We start from the raw sequence: 18300 nt of genomic DNA, 5'->3' as shown, positions 1-18300 counted from the left end.
AAACCTATTTCCTTAAATGGTAAAACTTTCGGCAATGATGAGGCTATAAAATCGCACTTGGTTCAGTTTTTTGCATATAAAGGCCAGAAGTTCTATGAGCGTGGAATACTAAATTTGCCAGGAAGATGGCAAAAGGTTATCGAACAAAATGGCAATTATAAATTTGATAAAAATTCATTCTAAGTTTTGTTAAAAATGCATTTACTTTCTTTTAAAAAAATCCGCAATTACTTTTTGGGCAACCCAATAGTATGGCCCGGATCGGTTCATAACTTGTTATGGATCCAATAGCATAGCAATATTTATCCATTATCCTTTGCTTGCCTATAAAGGCATACCGGGCCGAACTTAGCGCGTTTTTACCTGTTTTCCTCTTCTTCTTTCCCATTCTTCTTTCCTATTCTCCTACGCTCTTCTCTTTTTAAGCGAACACAATGGATCTCATTGCTGGGAGTGAAGCGCATAACGAAAGAGGTTTACGGTAAGGAACGAGATGGCTATGAGCACCACACGGGTTGGAACTCTAAGCTCCGGTTACGAATAGTGCTGAAAGGGAAAAAGAAGATGTGACAACTTGGACTACAGGTTATACCCAAATAAAAAAAACAGGAGGAATGGTGAACCCAAGCGACGACCATCCCAACGCAAGCACGGATGAACCTACGCCGAAAGCTTAGGTCGCCCCCCATCAGATCCATTCTGTTTCTCAAACAAATCTCAGGAGACCTACCAGAGGTACGTTCAAGCTCCCCAGAAAGGAGAACCTGCGTCCCTGCAGACCCTGACATGAATACAGCAAGTGCTTAATAGTCTCCTCTTCATCCTCATCAAAGCAACTCCTACAGAAGTCATTGTGCGGTATTCCCATGCGCGCCGCTATGCGGCCTATGGCACAGTGCCCGGTTATGACCCCTGTTAAGGTACTCATCGACCTCTTATCGAACGCCAACAACTCCCTCGTCCTCCTTCGATCGATGACAGGCCAGAACGTCTTTGCAGTCCGGCAACCATCCACCGAGTGCCATCTCGCCACCGACGCCGCCCTGGCCATCCTATCAACTGTGTTCAGTAGCTCGACTAAAGGCACGTAGGCAAGACCGGTGGTTGGTCCGCCCGGCGCAGACGAACTCACCTGGCGCACTTGTCCGCTCTCTCATTTTCTGGAACCCATGTCAGCGTCATATTGTGGATCCGGGGCCTATCCAGGGACTCCAAACAATCCGCCACGCATCTCGACCCCACCATCCTTAAGCCCAAAGCCTTGAGCGCCACCATACTGTACACAAAAATTCTGATTTTTGAGGGCGGCAAATCCCTTACCAGAATTTCCCTTGCGGCTACTGCTATGACACAGACCTCTGCCTGACCGGCGGTTTCAGAGGCATGCCGATATTGAGTGCGTCAAAGTAGACCCCCAGTCCAGTCCCTGACTCCATCTTAGAGCCATCGGTGTAGATCGAGGTCTCATTCTCCTCAAGTACGGAATTCGCTTCCCATTCATCCCTCCAAGGAAAACGAATTGCGAATGTCCTCACTCCAGTCGGTACTGGTGCCAGGTAGTCGGAGATTCTCCTCGGTCTACCCTCCGCATCCATAACACCTGAATCGAACTGTGGCCCCAACCATCCTTCTTCATCGTGCCGAGCTCCCTCAGCCTAAGTTCCGAATATAGGCCTCAATGGGCTGCATATTCAGCATCGCCTCAGGCCTGCTCTTGTTTAAATACTATGTCAATTGTATTTGGATGTTTCTACTAAATATTCCATGAACAGGAACAAGTGATACTTCTCTCGTATCAATGAGTGCAGTCCGATTAAAGTTTAAGCTCAATGATGAGGGGCCTCCTTTTTATGCCAAGTCTGAACGGCGTGCCGCATAGCGACACCACTTAGTAGAGAAGTTTAAACATGGCAGGATACCTCACAGATCTCGCAAGCATTAGTAAGGGGATAACCACCGCTGAACATTTTTCTGATGTTACGAATATAGGCCTCAATGTATATCCTGCATATCCAGCATCGCCTCCAGGCCTGCTCTTGTTTAAATGCAAATTTTACCCATGAACATTCCAAAAAGGAACCGGGGCAAACTTCTTACATGTTAATGAGTGCAGTCCGATTTAAGTTTAAGCTCAATGATAAGCGGTCTCATTTTTTAAGCCGAGTCGGAACGGGGAGACACATAGCGACAATACTTAGTAGAGAAGTTTTAACATAGCAGGATACCTCACAAATGTCGCAAGCATTTGTAAGGGGATAACCACCGCTGAACATTTTTCTGATGTTAAAGTCGCGATTTACCTACCTCTGCGCCACAGTGGCCTCCACCACATTTGGATATAGACCGATCTTCCGATTGAGCTTCTTGAGCTCATAAGAGTAGCATCTTCGATCAGATTTTGCTGAGATTGCCGGCAGTGAGTCCACCTTTAACATCTATCCCGAGCATGGTTCAGATCAGACCATATTTGGATAAAACTGATTTCTTTGGGTTCATAAATGGTGCCTTATTATCGAATTTTGAAGTAATATACAAAAGAAATATGTATATCCATGGTGGAAGCTGGTGGCTTTTGATGAGAGGTTTCTAAGCACCATTGCAGAAGTTATAACCTGGCATATGCCAGAACTTGCTTTGTTCATGTGCGAGTTTATAGCACACTCCTTCAAAATGGGGAAGTCGGGTTTTCTATGATTTGAGCGATCTTGCATATGCAAAATTTCAGAATTGCGCCCTCTAGAAGCTCAAGAAGTCTAATCGGGAGATCGGTTTATTTGGCAGCTATATCAGGTTCACGTGGAAAATTCCAAAACGGATAAGAATTGCGCCCTTTAGATGCTCAAAAAGGCAAGACCCAAAAATCGGTTTATATGACATCGGTTGATACCTCTCCACCATAGGATGGGAGTATACTAATTGCGTCATTCCGTTTGTAACACCTTGAAATATTCGTCTAAGTATATATTCTTCATCGTCATGACATTTTAAGTCGATCTAGCCATGTCCGTCCGCCCGTCTGTCTGTGGAAAGCACGCTAACTTTCGAAGGAGTAAAGGTAGTCGCTAGAAATTTTGCACAAATATTTATCGGTGTAGGTCGGTTTGTAGGTCGTTATCACTGTTATCAGTGTAGCTCGGGGTTGTATATTGGCCATATCGGCCCATTTGATATAGCTACCATATAAACCGATCTTGGATCTTGACTTCTTTTGCCACTATAGGGCGCCATTCTCGTGCGATTTGGCTAAAATTTGTCATTAGGTGTTATGTTATGATTTCCAATTAATGTGCTAAGTATGGTTCAAATTGGTCCATAACCTGATATAGCTGCCACATAAACAGATCTTGGATCTTGACTTCTTGAGCCACTAGAGGGCGCATATAGATATAGCTGCCATATAAACCGATCTTGGATCTTGAAGGCTATATAAGATTCGGCCCGGCCGAACTTAAAACATTCTTAACTGTTATTTTTATCAGTGTACAAACGCAGTCATATGTGAGTGGAAAGCAAAAAGACTCCTGGTTCGGACACACCGAGTAGACACTTTTTGGTGGACTTGCATCAGTGCTCCTCCGAGATTGTACGTACATGTGGTCAAGTCGAATATTTGCTTGCCTCCTACTCTTTTCTTACATCTCCTTATCTTGCCACTAGGTCTGATCTGGGGGTTTACGTTTTTTCTTTATATCTCTCTTTGAAATTTGGAATGGTTAAAGATGAGGTATTTGCAAGAACGAGTGCCAAATTTCAAGGCCCTAGGTGGTATCATCGACATTTCGAAAAATTTGTACGGGCAACCATGTGTGGTCCGATTTTTATCATACCTCTAGGTTTGATCTGGGGTTTAACGCTTCTTCTTTACCTTCTCACCTACCCTTCTATTCTCACCAACTTGTCACAGTGAGTCAAACTGGCCAAACTCAGTGGGAGAAAATCGAGAAAATTAGTTTAAAAAAAGCCGTGTGGGAACGGATAGAGAAGAAAAGTAATTGCGGATTTTTTAAAAGAAAGTAAATGTATTTTTAATAAAACTTAGAATGAACTTTGATCAAATATGCTTTTTTACACTTTTTTTCTAAAGCAAGCTAAAAGTAACAGCTGATAACTGACAGAAGAAAGAATGCAATTACAGGGTCACAAGCTGTGAAAAAATTTGTCAACGCCGACTATATAAAAAATCCGCAATTACTTTTTGGGCAATCCAATAAAAACTCGTATATCCCCGAAACCAGTGGAGATATTGTATAGCTCAAGCGGACTTTTTTGTAGGGATTTTTGGGCACTATCCAGCAAAATCAGAATTTTAAAATCTGACTACAAATGAATATTTAGCAGCCAGAACAGTTTTTCAAAATGCCGAGGTTACCAACTTTAAGGGCCTGTCAAAAGGCCCCCGGACGACGTAGAGCCTTTGATCTCGATAACAACTCAGCTTCAACCATCTCAAATTTCCAGTCTTATCTGTATCCGTTCTCAAAAGGCATATTTTTTTACTAGTTTTTTTCGATTTTCTCCCACAGTGCGCCGTGTGAACTCTTCCCAAATTTTAATTCTATAAACTTTTTTCTTTTTTTTCATAATTCATGCAATCGGATATTGTCCGGCAGCAGACTGTAGGGTGCTCTGTTTCAATTATTTACCTTTATTTCTTTCACAAATATTGTCAAAAAAAATTAATTTTTTTAGAAAATTTTATAAAAATTATATTTCTATTAAAATGTTTATTTCAATCAAAAACTTTCTCTGACATGGTCATATTTAAACTTTTAAAACATTTTTGCCAAACTTTTATTTCAATTCAAAAGTATTATCCTTTTTGGAATTAGAAGCACTGGCCTTGATAGGCCCAACAAAATTGCTTTACCACATGCCCTTCCGCCACTGAGTAGGTTTAACAATTGCATGTTTACCATTAAAAAATGGCTATTTTGTATGTGAAAATTTTCCTGCTATCGTCCTGAAAGAGCAACTAAAATGTCACAAGGTAAACAACAACCACATAGGCATAGAAAAACACACTCAAAATGAAATTAACTTACACAGCAAAAAAAAACGAAATGCACACTATTCGTCGCCTGAGTGCAGTGCCCTCATCATCAACGCAAGGACATTTGCCTGGCAATAGGCTTGACCGATATTTGCTATTTTATTTGGAAGCAATGGCCAATGGTAGTGGCATGGTAATAGCCATACATGGGCATAGTCTGTAATGTATGTTTTTGTTTCAGTTATAGCCACGACCATAAAAAGTGTGGTTATGTTAATCGAATATTTTTAATTGTTATATATGGTTGCCCAAAAAGTAATTGCGGATTTTTCATATAGTTGTCGTCGACAAATTTTTTCAACGGCTTGTGACTCTGTAATTGCATTCTTTCTTCTGTCAGTTATCAGCTGTTACTTTTAGCTTGCTTTAGAAAAAAAGTGTAAAAAAAAGTATATTTGATTAAAGTTCATTCTAAGTTTTATTAAAAATGCATTTACTTTCTTTTAAAAAATCCGCAATTACTTTTTGGGCAACCCAATATTAAAACTAGCTGACCCGGGCCCGCTCCGCTGCGTCTTCTTTTACTTTATATGGAACACAAATTTCCTTGAAATATTTATTTTCGATAATTAAAGATCTTTTAGTGAAATACCATGCTACGAAAATAGTATATCGCTTGGCTAATACCTGAATTCCATATGATCTTTATTGGTCTACGAATTTAAGATTGAATGTAAGGTGTACTCCATTCTTGAAATACTTCATTTCAGCCCGATATTCCCATGATGTCTGATTCAGTGGTACTTTCGGGGGAGTGGTGGTCCCCCAAATACTTTGCCCTGAAAAAATATCAGCATCGTGCTCTTCTCTCTCTCAAATACCATTTATTTAAAGCCCATATTGCCATTGGCTTAAGAGGAGTTTACAGGATAAGGCGTCCCCCAAATACATGGCCCCAAAATTGGTTATCAAATTCGTTTTCGCATCTCAGATACCTTTCATTTGAGCCACATATTGGCATGGTCGAAAAATCTTTTTCCTTTGGAGGTGTTTTGGGAAAGGGGTGATGCCCTAAATAGATGGTCCTACATTTGGATATCAAATTCGTATTCTACTCCCAAATACTTTTATTTGAGCCCCATATTGCGATGGTCGGTAAAAAATTGCTGTTTGTGGGGTGTTTTGGGAAAGGGGTATACCCCCAGAAAATTGGTCCCGAAAGCGGGCATCAATTCTTGCTCTACCCCCCAATACCTTTCATTTAAGCTCCACATTGACATTGTTGGTAAATATGCCCGATTTAGAAGTGTTTTGGGGATTGGGGTTCCCACAAACACTAACCCCGGAAAATATATCAGCAACGTGCTCTATCCTCATATAACTATATATTATTTATTTGAACCCCATATTGTCATTGGCCTCAAAATTGGATATCAAATTCGTTTTCTAACCTCATTTAAACTCCTATTTGCAAAAGTCAGCATATATATCCGGTTTGAGGTATTGGCCCTAAAAATTATAGATATTTAGTTCCACTCTCTTTAAGACCCAAATTGTCTTGGTGAGCCAATACATCCAGTGGGGGTTATTATAGTGGTGGGACGTCCCCTGGACAGTTGGCCCCTAATGTTGATATCAGATACGTGGTCTAATCCCAAAAACCTTTAATTTGAGCCCCATATTTCCATAGTCGGCAAACATGACCGGCTTGGGTATTTTGGGGGATGGGCGGCCACTCAGTGAGTTGGCCTTGCAAATATATATCGCATTAGTGTTCTACTCTAAGAACCCTCTTATTTGAGCCTCATATTGCAGTAGTCAGCAAATACTCCCTATTTGGGCGGTTTTGTGGGGACGGGGTGGTCCCATAGACGCTTTTCCCGAATATTGATATCAGATTCGCGCTTTACTCCTAAAGACCTTTCATTTGTGCCCCATATTCCTATGGTCGTAAATTTGTTCACTTGGGCGGATGTTTTTGGGGAGAGGTCCCCCCAAACACTTGGTCTCATATTTGGTTATCAGATTCGAATTCTACACTTAAATACCTTTTATTTAAGCCCCATATTCCAATAGTCAGTTAAAAAGTCCTGTTTGGGGGGTGTTTTGGGGAAGGAATGGACCCCCAGAAACGTGATCCCACATTTGGATATTAGATTCGTATTCTACTCGCAAATACTTTTCATTTGAGTCCCATATTGCCATGGTCGGTAAATATGTCTGATTTAGGGGTGTTTTGTGGGTTGGGGTGGTCGCCCTAGCACTTGGTCCGACAATTGGATACCAGATACGTTTTCTTATCCTAAATACCTTTCATTTGAGTCCCATATTGTTGTGATTGGTCTAAATATATGTTTGGTAGGTTTTAGGGTGGGGCAGCCCCCCTAGGTACCCCATCCGAAATTTGGATACCAAATTTTTATTTTTAGGGTACTATATGATAGCACACAAAATTTGGCATTAATCGCACCACCCATCTCCGAGATCTGGCGTTTCTGAAAATTAGGGTAAGGGGGAGGGTCCGCCCCCCTTCAGATATCAAAAAAAATGTAGTACCCTATTTTCACCATGGGGTCATTATACACCATCTGTGCATTATGTCGGTTCAGCCGTTTCTGAGTCTATAGGGAACACACAAACATACAAACAAACCTACAAACAAACACAAATTGATTTTAATTCAATACAAAATAATGATTTACGAACCCAAGGGAAATATAATTGAGTGATCTTCTCTTTTTTAAAGTTAATCCGCCAGTTTGCCTATTATCTTAAGAGTCCTTATATAATCCCTTTTAATTTCGAGGTTGTTAAAAATGGAGTTTCCAGGCTAGTATACCCCCATCCTATGTAGGTGGGTATAGGATGGGGGGTATACTAGCCTGGAAACTCCGTTTGTAACATCTCGAAATATTGATTTGCGACCCTTTAAAGTGTATATATTCTTGACCGTCTTGACATTCTTAGTCGATCCAATAATGTCGGTCCATCCGTCGCGGTCGAACGCGTAAAGCTAATCGCTAAACAGAGACTTTTTATTGATGTAGGTCATTGGGGATAGCAAATGACCCATAACAGTTCAGATTTGGATATAGATCCCATATAAACCGATATCTTGATTTGACTTGTTGAACCGCTGAAAGCCGCAATTGTTATCGGATTTGGCTGACATTTTGCATGTAGTGTTTGGTTATGACTTCTAATAACTGTGCCAAGTACGGTTCAATTTGATCAATAACCTGATATTACTCTACTTGAATTGGCTATGACAGACCATTGTGCCATTAGCAAAACTATCTCAAATTTGTGGTAATCAACTTTTCCCATTTTCTTTACCTGCTGGGATGTACACGGCGTTATGGCAGTTGATACTACCATACCCATTTTCTTTAACCCTCTTTTGATTCTTTCAAATGCTGCAGTTACTACTTCCGGTGACCGACCTAAGATATTGATGTCGTCCGCATAGGCGAGTAGCATGTGTTCTCTTGTGAGTAGTGTGCCATATCTATTCACATCCTCATCTCGCATAATCTTTTCCAGCAGCATATTCAACAGATCATTCGATAGGCTGTCTCCTTAGCTGAAACCTCGTTTGGTATTGAATGACTCAGAGAGATTGTTCCTATTCTTACTGAGGAACGTGTTTCAGCAAGTGTCATCCTGTAGAGTCTTTTTAATTTTGCACGGATACCAAACTCAGACATGGCTTGAAATACCTTTGAACGTGTAGGGCTAACGAAAGCGGCTTTGTAGTTGATTTGTCCTCCTCGGTTCTTTTCTAGAATTTGGCCCAGTGTGAATATCTGGTGGATTTACCAGGTCTAGAGCCGCATTGATAGGACTCAATTATCTTTTTCTTTAGGGTTTGATCTTTCACAAAGTACGCTCGTGAATAACTTGTATGCGATGGGGAGGAGACTTATTCCTCGGCAGCAGATACTTTCCGATTTGTCTCCTTTTTTGTATACGGGACATAGAATGCTGAGGCTCCAATCATGGGATATGGCTAGAAGAACGCCAGATAGCGCATGTATACGCCTTATCAGCGTGTCGCCTTCAGTCTTAAATAGTTCAGCGTGCAACCCATCGGCTCATGCTGCCTTGTTGTTCTTTAAACGGGTCACTGCTACTTGTAGCTCATTCTGAGTAGGAGTTTAACATTCTAGACTATCATCAGGGATTGGTTCTACAGTATCCTCTTCGGACACTAGCAGTTGGGTAAAATGTTCTTTCCATATTCTCAGCACACTTTCTATGTCAGTTACCAGATTTTTTTCTTTGTCTCTGCAGGAGGATGTACCTGCAATAAAGCCATCGGTTTGATGTTAAGTTCTTTGGTAGAATCTCCGGACTTCATTCTGACTCCTGTACATTTCAATTCGCTCACACTCACGTCGTTCCATTTCCTTTTTCTTTCTGCAGAATAAACCTTTCTTCTCTCTACTTTCCTATCGATACCTCTCCTTCATCCGGCGCGTTGTTACTGATAGCAGGGTTGCTCTGTATACTGCATTATTGGCTTTAGTAGCATCTCGACACTCCTGGTCGTACCATGGGTTCTTTGGAAGAGGCTTCCTGTACCCCTGTACGGATTTCGCGGTATTTTCCATGGAGTGGGCAATGGTTTGCCACTACACCATTATACCATCGGAACAAGGACTGCTTTCATCATACAGTTGGGACAATCGAGTGGAGTATGCCGTTGCCATCTGTTGTGTTTTCAGCTTTTCAATGTCCGGCTTCCGTGCGGTGTCAGATCCATCCTCGCCATGCTCAAACGGGTGCGAACCCCTTGCTGAAACAAAGTAATGATCTGAATCTATATTCACTCCACGGAACGATCGTGGATGAATGCAGTCCACCTGTTACAACATGATTAATTTGGTTTCACGTGTTTTGTTCGGGTGACAACCATGTGGCTTTTTTAATTTTTTTATGTTGAAATCTGATGCTGCTAACTACCATGTTTCTGCCGCGGCGAAATCTATTTGCCCCAACCCATCATCGGACGTTATCTTGTGGAAGCTAAATTTTCCGACTGTTTGAACAAAGATGTCTTCCTTCCCTATTTTCGCATTAAAATCTCCCAGAACGATTCTAATATCATGGTCATGGGTCGTATTCTCTCTCTAGGCGCTCGAAGAAAATATCCTTGGTCTGCTTGTCCTCGTCTTCCGTCGTGGCATGGACACAAATAAGGCTGACGTTGAAAAATTTGGTTTTTATGCGGATTGTGGCTAGCCTCTCAACCACCAGAGTAAAGCTGGAGACAAGCTGTTTCAGTCTTCGACTAACCCCAAATCCACAGCCAAATTCATGCTGTTTTTTTTGTTGTGACGCCATTCCCGGTCCATCGCTCTCCCTGTAGGGCGGTAATATCTGCCTTGTACTTCTCCAATACATCCGCCAATGCGTATACTGCACTTTCTCTATAAGGAGTCCGGACATTCCAGGTGCAGATCCGCAAATCATGGTGTTTTTTCGTTTGCGTGGGTCATCAACGTTAGGGGGGTCCGTTCATCCCATTCTTTTGTTTCTCAAAGAAATTCTTATAATTTTCCGGGGGTGCGTTACTGAACCAGCGCCCCAACCGCTTGGGTTTTTGTGGGATTGCACGTATATCCCTCGATGTCGCGAGCTGCTTGCACAAAGATCCGACGCTAGCCTCCAAACGCCCCTAACATGGCAACAGACGCTGATGTTAACCATTGGTTATTTGAAGGCGCCTTGTCATCTCGAGTATCATTGCCACACAGTATTTTAGTAAGAGCCAGTGCCACAAGACTCCTCACTGAAAGTCTCCTCGCGAAACCGCTGACTGCACGCGGCTGGCATTTGCAGCTATTCCACATAAAAACGAAGCTTTCCACTATACGCAACCTGTGAACGGTAGCTTTCAGCTAATCTTCCCGTGATTGCGATGAACACCACACAAGTCGGAGCTCAAAGCTCCAGCCCGTGTCATGCTCATCGTTATCCCGGGTAGGCTGGGCAATAACCTGGCATAGCCCCCAAATAAACCAATCTCCCGATTTGACATCTTGAGCCCTTGGAAGCCACAATTGTTATCCTATTTGGTCGAAATTTTGCACGAAGTGTTTTTTACGGCTTCCAACAACTGTGCCTAGTACGGTCCAAATCGGCCTTAAACCCGATATAGCTCCCGTATAAACCGAGCTGCCGATTTGACATCGATTCGATTTAGCTGAAATTTTGCAAGGAATGATTTGTTGTAACTTTCAACAATCGTGCCAAGTACGGGATAAATGGTCTTTAACCTCATATTGCTACCATATAACCGATTTTCCGATAAGTCTTCTTTGGCCTCTAGAATCTTGAACTTTTGCCTTATTTCGCACGTAAAATACACACAAGTCTTTAACAAAGTTCATTTGTGGAAATTTTTAACAAAATCCATGGATGGCGTTCCCATGATTCGGCCCGGCCAAACTTAATACATTTTTACTTGTTTTTAATTGATTTTCTTAGCTTCCTCAAAGAAACGGTTTTTACCCGATGACCTTGGGAGTTTGGCTTGCCTCTTTTTATTCTCACCAAATGTGCTATATATCAGTTTTAGCATAATTCATCATCAGTTTCAGTTCCCTCATATAAACCCAAATAACTATTTGCCTTATTGATCGCCTTGAAGGCACGTAGCGTTTGATTTGGCTTCCTGGGATTGGATATAAGGGAAAGCAAGCAATAGAACATATATACACGTTCACAAATAATTGCAACTTTGTTCAGTCATTCCATGCTCATATCATTTACAAACAGATTGGCTTGCTTCGTTGTTGTCGATCGACATTTCTTTTGAGTTTTCTTTAATGTAAACAAAATTTAACACTTGATAGACTTTTATGTTTATCAAACTATATATGTGTGTATACAAACTATAAAATTAATTATTTACGATCGGGAACATTAAGATGGGTCCTCTTTTAATGAAGAGTAAACAATTCCTAGGTATTTTCCATTCACCCAGCTGGATAAAAGAAATGCCGTGGAGAGCAGATATTAATTAGATCATTTCATTTATCTTTACCTTCAATCGCAGGCTTTATGCTGGGGGCTACCATAGGCACATATTCGGTAATGTGGGTTAATAACACATAGGCTTTAATGTACCCCCATCCTATGATAATATGATAAGCTATAATTGTGGTGTTATGCAAAGCTATAACACCACAATCATATTATCATAGGATTAGCCGAGCATCAGCATGGATTTCGAAGACTGCATAGCACAACAACTGCTTTGCATGCCATCATCGCACACATTTGTCGTGGCTTCCATCAGCTCTGTCTATGAGATGGGACGGTCCTCGTGGTACTGGACCTATCAAAGGCATTCGACACGGCCAGCCACGCCAAACTATTGGAGGACATCGCCAACACGTCCCTACAGCCAGGCCTGAAACGTTGGCTAGCGAATTATTGGGTTGCCCAAAAAGTAATTGCGGATTTTTTATATAGTTGGCGTTAACAAATTTTTTCACAGCTTGTGACTCTGTAATTGCATTCTTTCTTCTGTCAGTTATCAGCTGTTACTTTTAGCTTGCTTTAGAAAAAGGTGTAAACAAAGTATATTTGATTAAAGTTCATTCTAAGTTTTATTTAAAATGCATTTACTTTCTTTCAAAAAATCCGCAATTACTTTTTGGGCATATCTGTGTGGTCGCCAGTCATTTGTGGAATTTAGGGATAAGAAACAGAAACACAGTAGAGTGAAACAGGGTGTTCCCCAAGTCTGTGTGATACCCCCGGCACTGTTTAACCTCTACCTATCCTCTATTTCACCCCCTCTTGACAGCATAGAGATCGTATCATATGCAGATGATTGTACGATCATCAAGACCCCCACCCATTGATGACATCTGCGGTAGGTAAAACATTTACCTCAACGAACTTGCCTCTTATTTTTCTGAAAGAAATTTGAAGATATCTGCGACCAAATCTTTAGCCACATTGTTCACTACATGCACGCATGAGGTGCGTAGGGAGCTGAAAGTGATGTCGACGGAGTGACAATTCCGACCATCAAGTGTCCCAAAATACTTGGTGTTACATTTGACAGCTCTTACAAATTCTCCTCACATGTCACAGCTATTTGCGATAAAGTCAAAAGAAGAAACAAGGTCCTCAAGTCATTTACCCTTGTTGACAACGTACAAAGCAATTGGCCGGTCTGTGGTAGGTTATGCAGCGCCAGTGTGGCCCCGTCAGCTCTGTGAGACGAAATGGAATGATATTCATGTCTGTCAGAATGCCGCCTCCGAACTACGAAGAGCTGTCTCCTCAGGCAATAATAGCTAACATAGAGCTCTAAAGTCTTGGACTGACGGAACCCTAGTATTGACGTCTGGAAGATCATGTCACACGAATGGATCAAAGCTAGGGGACAGAGTGGGCCTGGGGGTCTACATTGAGAACCCAGGGACTGAGATCTGTTTTAGACTGCCTGACCGCATCGTTTGGGTGCCGGGCCATAACGGAGTAAGGGGGAATAAAAGGGCAGACGATTTGGCAGTGAAAGCCACAGAACTACCATCGATAAACTTGGTTAACCCGAAGCCTTTCGGGTCGACCCAGTCCAATTTAAGGGCGTGGGCGACAAATGGGGTGATCCGGATCGTGAGAGACGAGGCTATTACAGAAAGGAAGTAAGAGGAGGTCAGTATAGTTTTTGGTGTCATAACGGGACACATAGGACTACCAGATCACTTATGCAAAATCGGTGCGGCAAGTGATAGGGTGTGTGTGGCATGTGGGGAAGATGATGAGATGTTGGAGCATTTCCTATGTCATTGCCCGGCTTTCGCAGCTAAAATACACCGGTTCTAGGTGGGGACACACTACCTGACATGAACCAACATACATTCCAAAATTGTTCGTGATCTTACCGTCCTGATCGTTGTTGCCCTTATGGCCATTTTACTGTCCGTAAAGATGTTCGTATTCGATGTCCTCGCTTGAAAACCATACCATCTCACGCAATCTGTGATCGCCCGGATCTCCGCCTGCAGGACCTTATTATGGTCAGGCAGTCTATTGTAAAACAGATCTCAGACCTTGGGTTCTCAAAGCAGACCCCCAGGCCCACTCTGTTCTCTAGCTTTGATCCATCTATGTAACATGATCCTCCAGATGGCAATACTGGGTCAGTCCAAGACTATGCCGCTGGCAGCCCTGCCTCACCCTCAACGTCAAGGGTCGTCTCATGGTCATAATAATGCACTTTTTCTCCATAGAAGTCCACTAAACTACTGAGGAATAAGTAGGTATAGGTCTAATCACGCTCCTGTAGAGCCAGTAGACTATCCTCGGATTCAGGCCCCATTTCGAGCCTACGAATACATACGGCCCGTCTACACAGTGTCCAACATCTGTGAGCCTCAGTACGTTTCTGAATGTGGCGCTTCCAATTCAGTTTCCTACCCAAGATCACTCCTAAGAATTTGACCTTCTCAGATATGGAAATCGTTTTGTTGAAGAAATGTGGTGCGTCAAATTGGCCCACCTTCATCTTCCTCGTGAACAGGCATATTTCAGTCTTCTCTGGGTTAACATTGAGAAACCTGGGTCTAGCCCAGTCATATGCCATATACAAGACCCTTTCGGCCCTTCTGCATAGGTTATTCGGATCATTATCCCTAAGAAGTTTTATAACATCGCCTGCATAGCAGACGGGTTCAAATCCCTCCTCAGTCAGCATCCGTAATAGGTTATTTATGGTGGTCACTTAAAGAAGAGGCGATTAAATGTCCCCTCGTGGTGTGCCCTGTGCCACTTTCTCCTTATATTTTTGTCATGGGACCTGCAATTTATCCACCTGTTCCTTAGCATATGGTTTGTCCAGTCTCTAAGGGCCGGGTCCACCCGATGCTGGTCTAAGGATTGGACCAGTGTGTCGGTCCGCACATTGTTAGAAGCCCCCTCGATGTCATTGCATACCGCCAGTGTGTGCGTTTTGGCATCGAATGATTCTTCTATTTTATGCACAACCACGTATGGGGCAGTATGCAGCGACCTTCCCTTAACATAGGCATGATGTTTGTATTTGTGCAGTTCGCCGGATATTGTTATCGTTATCATGGTATCTAGAATACGTTCCATGGTTTTGAGTAGAGTGGACGTAACGCTTATAGGTCTGTAGGCCTTTGGTAACTTGCCTTGCCGGGCTTTCGAAATATATGCAAATCTTAGTTATATACTCCGAAAGCCTAGCAGGAGGCAGGGATGGTACTTATACCCAAGCCCGGCTAGGCAAGTTATGCGACACAAAAGGCCTAACTAGCCTTTCCGGGCTTGGGTATAAATACCACCCTTGCCTCCTGTCAGAATTTCGGAGTATATGCCTAAGACTTACATATACTCCAACTGTACTAAGTGTGGTCAAAATCAGTCCATAATCTAATAAAGCTGCCGTATAAACCGATCTCCCGGTTTATACACCTCTAGAGGGCGCAATTCTTATCCGATTTGGCAGCAATTTTGCACAAAGTGTTGTGTTTTGATTTCCAAGAAATATGCTAAGTGTGATCCAAATCGATTCAGAACCTGATATACCTGCCATATAAACCGATCTTCAGATTTTACTTCTTGAGCCTCTACTCGTAGAAGGCGCAATTCTTAACCGATTTGGCTGAAATTTTGTACGCAAAGTTTTTCTAGGCTTCCAACAGCCGTGCCAAGTATGATTTAAATTTGTCTATAACCTAATATGGCTCCCATATAAACCAATTGCAAAATCGACTTTTTGAGGCTCTAGGGGGCCCAATTATTGGGCTGATTGGGCTAATTGCTTTTATTTTTTATGACTTCTCATAGTCATGACAAGCACAGTCTATCTGTATCTGTAGAAGCACCTCCTTTATATATTGGAAAGTCATTCAAAGAACGAGTCAAATGCGATCTTTGGTTGAGGGCTTATACATATATAACGCGCTTTTACTTGTTTTTTTTTTTTCATTGCATTCGTAGATAGGAGCTACAATTGTTTCGTTACTATATTTTAACTCAGTTGCGGAGATTTTTAGCTCTGAATTTGGAGGTCATTGACTTACCAGGTGTTCTCCAAACCTGAAACTATGGATCATTCATTTGCCAATCCTTTTCCGTGTCGACTTTTTGGGTCCCTCTGCTACTTCTCGCTGCTTATCAAATAATTACCATTCCGCATCATAGGTTCTTATATTTGCGCGCTACCCGTCAGTCGGAACAAATCGAACCATTTGCAGTTAAGGCTGACAATAGACGAACTGAGCCGCGGTTCAAGACGGGGGCAAAATTTTACATGCTATTAAACCCTTCACCAAAAGATGGGGGTATGCTAACATCGTCATTCCGTTTGTAACTCAACGAAATAATGATCTGAGTCCCAACAAAGTTTTCTTCATAGACTTGACATTCTAAGTCTATTTAACGATATCCGCCCGTTTGTCCTTCGAAAACCCGCAAACTTTCAAAGGAGTAAAGCTAGGTGCTTGACATTTTGCACAAATACCTTTTTAATGAAGGTCGGTTGAGATTGTAGATGGCATAGATAGGTCTATGTTTTGATATAGTTGCCATATAAAGTTATCTCACGAATTAATTTTTTGAGCCTCTAGAGGGCACAATTATTATCGGATTTGACTGAAATTTTGCACGTTTTATTTTGCTAAGCCGTGCCTAGTATGGTTCAAATCGGTCTACATTCTGATATAGCTCCCTTATAAACCGATCGCTGGATTTGAATTCTTGAACATCTAGAGGGCGCATTTACTACACGATATAGCTGAAATTTCGCATGTAGTGTTTTGCTATAACTTTTAACAGCCATGTCAAGAATGGTTAAAATCGGCTGATAATCTGATATAGCTGACATATACACCGAACTATCGATTTGACTTCTTGAGCCTCTAGAGGGCGCAATTATTATCCAATTTGGCTGAAATTTTACACAGTATGTTTTCCTAAGACTTCCAACAGCCATGTCTAGTATGGTTCAAATCGGTCTACATTCTGATATAGCTCTCATATAAACCGATCGCCCGATTTGAATTCTTGAACCTCTAGAGGGCGCATTTACTACACGACTAGGCTGAAATTTCGCATGAAGTGTTTTGCTTTAACTTTTGACAGCCATGTCAAGAATGGTTGAAATCTGATATAGCTGACATATAAACCGAACTATCGATTTGACTTCTTGAGCCTCTAGAGGGCGCTATTATTATCCGATTTGGCTGAAAATTTTCACATTACATTTTGCTCTGACTTCCAATAGCAGTGCCAATTATTGGCCAAATCGATCTATAAACTGGTATATCCAGTATAAACCGATCGCCCGATTTGACTTCTTGAGCCTCTAGAGGGCGCATTTACTAAACGATGATATATCCTGTATAAACCGATCGCCCGATTTAACTTCTTGAGGACGCATATACTATACAATTTGGCTGAAATTATGAACGTGGCATATTTGTATGACTTTACGGTTAATATCGGTCTATAACTTGACATAGCTCCCATATATTTGAAAAAGTCATTCAAATCTATGTTGGAGGGTATATAAGATTTGAACAGGCTGAATTTAACGCGCTTTTACTTGTTTGAGGTTCAATTTATACTAATCATTAGGAGAGATACCTAGAGTATGTACTTTAATTGTTTACCATGATAACCAAAAAGCTCCTGAAACTTTACACCAAACCGAAGCGTAAAGAGGCTCGTCCCAAGAAAAAAAAAAAAGAGTTCACTTCTGTATATCTGCTATTATTCATTAAAAACAAATATTGCATCTTGTTTTGTATTTTATGGCATGTTTTTCCTAGTTTACCCCTTCCAATCGCACATTTCGCCATCAAATGTTATAATTAATGTGTAAAAGTATCATCTCAAAATATTTACCTTGAGTTGTGATTTCCTCTTGAGGGCAGCAATAGAACGCGACTGTTGTCTTAGCACCTCCACGCTGTTTCAATTCAAAATTCTGATCTCCTACAACTTGCTCTCAATGCTTTCGATACAAATGCACTTCCTTTGAATTAATTATGATGATGATGATGATGCACCCGTTGGCAGCAGCAGTAAAAGCACCTCGTCAAACGTTGTTTACAAGAACACTTTTCAACAATGGACAATGGAAAAAATTATGATTCAAACCATTTTGGGAATGTACAATACAACCAACAACCACCACGACGCAATGATCGTAGCAAAGGTGGAAAATGTTTTGGGCAATTCCAATGAAAACAAGCGTACCAATGGGCGTTTTATTCAAAACAATTTGTAAATTGCTTTCGTCTATAAATACTTAATAA

General features: G+C 41.6%; 1 protein-coding gene across 1 annotated transcript in view; it reads right to left on the bottom strand.

Annotated features, from left to right (window-relative positions):
- The window catches only part of LOC106082776 (transient receptor potential-gamma protein), a gene marked incomplete in the record, with an annotated part of 109873 nt that extends 91954 nt beyond the window's left edge, over nt 1-17919 (bottom strand). The window contains 1 exon segment of the mRNA XM_059365203.1: nt 17888-17919.
- Nucleotides 17920-18300: the final 381 nt, after the last annotated feature.

The sequence above is a fragment of the Stomoxys calcitrans genome, chromosome 3, assembly GCF_963082655.1.
Source record: "Stomoxys calcitrans chromosome 3, idStoCalc2.1, whole genome shotgun sequence".
Lineage (NCBI taxonomy): Eukaryota > Metazoa > Arthropoda > Insecta > Diptera > Muscidae > Stomoxys > Stomoxys calcitrans.
This window is presented reverse-complemented; position numbering and strand designations above follow the sequence as displayed.